A 4,556-nucleotide genomic window follows, 5' to 3' on the forward strand; every position below is an offset into this window, starting at 1 on the left:
CAGTAACATGCTCACTACAATAATATTGTCATTAAACTTAAGCAGGGGCGAAGGCTGACTTGTTTGACAGGGTAATCAAAGTGAAACGGGACCAGATATGGCCTGCAGATATCACACAAGAATCTTACTCGAGGCGGCGACTCTGAGTTGTGAATGAAAACAAATCTGGAATTCATATTGTATGTTCAACCGCCAAAATAATCGGAAAAGTATCTTATTAAATATCAGTTCCAACTAAAATTAAATTTAACTTTAGATGTGAATACATAAACACAAAGCAAAGTAGCAGAGATGTCAGTACTAGATCTATATATGTTATAGATCTACCAGTGAGTCTAATTCTTTGGTAGAACATGACAATTAATTATCATTTTTTAAATTTCACATTTGGCTGTTTTTGCTAGCCTTTCGCGGCCAGGAGCTGGTGTCATAATCGAGGTCACGATCTGATTATAGGATGCTAAAAAGTCGAGGAAAAAAAAAAACAAGCACACGCAGCAGTCAAGAGGTTATTAGGAGTTAGTTCCCCTCACATTTGTGAGGTAGACTCAACCAGCGTTAGTTAGCATACATAATCAGGGCTTGAGATTGATTTTAACTGTGGCCCCAAAGGGGTGAACAGGGTATATGTGGCAATGAAACAGCTTGGACTGCTATGTACATGTCCCCTTCAATTTTATTGATAGACTCTTCCAGACTCACTTTAAGCTTACTTAATCAAAGCTTGCGACTGCTTATGGAGTGGCCCGAGAGGGGTGAGGAGGCTATTTCTGTGGCCGTGAAACCGTTTTGAATGTTAGGCATACTGTTCATTGTTGAATACGAACGTCTTTTTACATTTAATTTAAGAGGTTTACATTTAAGGATGAATTTGACAGCGACAATGTTTCAAAATTAGGAAGGGAAGCAGTGATTATTTGATTATATAGACGCTTCGCCCCTGAACTTAAGGCCATCCAAAGCAAGCAAAAAAGAACAATATATTATAACCCTTTTCTCCAATTTACTAGAAAGAGATAAATAAATTGAGCTTATATTGAGGAAATGTATTACTCCTCACTTTACGAATTCATCTCTGTGTTTGCATCAGTAGTATGTACAACATGATGCTTTGTTTAAACCACGTGCCAGTCTAACAAATACAAGAGATTGGAGAATGTGTCGGTTGCACATAAAATACATAGGCCTATTGTAAATGCTGCCAAAAACACAAAAATGCAGAAAAGGCCTCAAAATATTGGTTTATACATAAAAGCCAATAATGCAAAACAAAGTAAGCAAGAGTGGAACTAATGTTTCCTTAATATATGTTCAAAGTCATTTTCTGTGTGTTGGGAGTGTGATTTCTAATGCATGAATGATAGGCTCATTCAGATGTGATAATGAAGAAACTTGTGTCTACAGTCACAACAGAAAGAGTTCCATGGCGATCCGAGTGATCACTGGTCAAGGAATTCAGAGCTGTGTGCATTTTGAGAAAAATGTATCCCCATACCCTGGATGACATGTCGAGGGGATGGGATTGTCCCCTTGTAATCCCCGCACACAGTAAACAAACACATATTTTTTAACACGAATAAGAAAAAATAAGTGGTCTCTTGTTACGGATCAAATTGAAGTCCTGTTTCAATTCGATTAATTGGTAAAAGTGCGTATCGCAATGCGTTGGCCACCCCTGTCCTATATGCCTATATGCTATTTAATAAATACATTCGTCAGACCTGGAATCTTTAATGCCCGCACACAGTAAACAAACACACATTTTTGAACATGTATAAGAAAAAGTAAGTGTTGTCTTGTTACGGATCAAATCGAAGTCCTGTTACAATTCAATTAATTGATAAAAGCGTGTATCGCAAGGCATCGGCTAACCCAGCACTATTATGCTATTTTATAAATATATTCGTCAGATCTGGAATCTTTAATCTTTAATTTTTAATCCCCGCACACAGTAAACAAACACACATTCATGAACACGTATAAAAAAAAAAGTGGTCTCTTGTTACGGATCAAATTGAAGTCTTGTTACAATTCAATAATTGATAATAGCGCGCTTTGCAATGCATTGGCTAACTCAGCATTATACGCTATTTAATAATACATTCGTCAGATTTGGAATCTTAAATTATAAAAATAATCATAATTATATGTGCCCGCGTGTGGGAAGTGAAAGGAATTGAAAATGCTTTCAAAAACAATTATGAAAGTAAGACATTAATCAAAGTAGGACTACATGTGCTTATAAAGGCCCAAAAAGGTGAATGGATGCGGAAATTAATGTTTCGGATGAAAATAATACGCTATCTCTACTACTGTAGCATGCGGTCAAAAATTTGATGCGCAACTTATTATCAAATATCTAGGCTACTGAACTATCGAACACCTAGATCTAGATTCTCCTACTTTTACACAATGACTTAGATCTATCAATTCGTCTTAACCGATGAGTATTTTTTTTCAAACATTTGTACACATCTATAGGTTCTATATTATTCTAGAAATTTCTTTAAAGAAAATTCTTTAATAAATACTAGCCCAATAAAAAAAAAAATCCCAGTCAATGGTTTCTACAGATTTTTAAAAAGTTTATAGCTGGAGCTAAATCTCTTTTAAAAGCAAGTCCGTCCTTTTTTCTACTTCTGCTGGCGACTTAAAGCTAATTATTGAACGCATGTTTTGAGAACATTAATTAGATTTAGTGAAAAAATATATTCAGTGTAAAACAAATTTCTTGTTGTAGCAAGTTTTGCTACTAAAAAATTACGTAGGCCATATGCGTATGCAAAATGTGTGTGGGAAGCTAGATCTCTAGAAGTGCTGTGAACAATCCCATCCGTGTTACACATTTTTTCACAGTTCTGTAGATCTTATATTTATAAACTCTCTAGGTCTACTTTTTCTGTTGTTGCACCCAAAAACACAACAATTTAAAACCTTAATTCCAATCTGAAGTTGCACAGTGAATTCTGTAACTTAAAATTACAAACTGGACAGTAAATGTTCCACTTTTCACTCGTTTGTAAAAACCGCTATTGCTTTAAAAGCTATAGGGTTACTTCCGAAAACGATAAATCGCCATTGTTTTCAGTCTTCAATTCCTCACAGGTCATGTGGTACAGTTCCCGTTCTATAAGTGTAGAATTCTGTGGTATAGGCCTAGGCACTTCAGTGAACGCGCTCCCTACAGCGTGATTCTGCTTCGGAAAGTCCCATTATAATTAAATACTCTCTGGTCCCATTGAGCTTTGTTTCCGGATATGACGTCTCATTGCGTCAGTGGGTTCAAACTGCCCATATTTTTGTTTAATTTAGGGGACCAACATTCAATTCCGATACATGTCTTTAAAGACCTTTGGATGGGCCTTCAAAACGTTTTTTTCCCAGGTCGATGTGCGACTGATGAGTTTCGAGATATTTAAAGTTGAAAAATAGACAATTTTAACCCTTGATTTTTTATAAATTTTCTCGTCATATTTTTTTCAAACTACCCTTGTTGGTAAGCCATTCTTTGTTCTTCCAGAAAACGTTTAAATGGTTATCGTAGAAGTCTTACCTTGGCTAGTGAAGTTTTACCCTTTTATCCACCAAATCCGCGAAAACCTAGCTAAACCCTTCCACCGTGACATCGCAGTTCATTGCACCAAGCCGTGACGTCACGCAATTCCGCTAGTGATGGGCAGGTATCGACAAAGATAGTACCCTATACGTTCTTACTAACGTGCCACACAGCCGACTACAAGCCCTCACGAGATAGGGGCCGACTGTCCAGGCCCACAGGTAGCAGATGCCCCCCTCTCTTATCTTGCTGCCTTGCAAAGGGTTGGCCTACGTGTGTTCGTTTGGTATCGGGTATCCCATTACCACTTAATTGCATTACCGCTCACGGCGACACCTCTTGTTTGTCTGTAGTTTAAGAGACTGGTATCGACGATTAAGAAGTAATCAAAGAGACCACCCATTTTCCTTACACGGCGCGAAGTTCGTTTTGTGTGTTGTGTGTTGTTGTGTTGTTACCACCTTCAGCATTTTGTGTGCGTTGTTTTCTGAATATCTGATCCTTTTTTCTGGATTATTTTCACACGTGTGTAACTTGGAGTACTTTGTACATTATTTTGTCAATGATTGTTACCTTGCACTTTTGTTTTATCTAAACAATATTAGTGGTGCTTTCTTTCATCATTCTTTCATCGTGGGATTAAGTAGCTGCTGGAACTAGCACCGTTTATTTCAACCTCTGCTGTTCATCAAGATGGCGAGGACGAGGTGCCAGACAGGATATATACTTATAGTGTTTCAAGAACATTGAAAAGCGGTGATAACGGTAAATATAATTTGAACCAACACAATCAACGCAAATACATGATCTCGTTATCTTATTCAGCGATGCAGTGTGTCTATCAGGACTTATTGTACATGTGTTTTTCTGTTGTTTCACGTACTTTTTTTTCTATTACGACATGATGCAGTACAAATTCTGCTGTGAAGGATGGCAGTAGTAGAAGAATGCGAGTGAAATATGTGTTGTTTTCTAATTACCTATACGTATGTATATATAT

This window comes from Aplysia californica, unplaced genomic scaffold (genome assembly GCF_000002075.1).
Source record: "Aplysia californica isolate F4 #8 unplaced genomic scaffold, AplCal3.0 scaffold00278, whole genome shotgun sequence".
In the NCBI taxonomy this organism is placed as follows: domain Eukaryota; kingdom Metazoa; phylum Mollusca; class Gastropoda; order Aplysiida; family Aplysiidae; genus Aplysia; species Aplysia californica.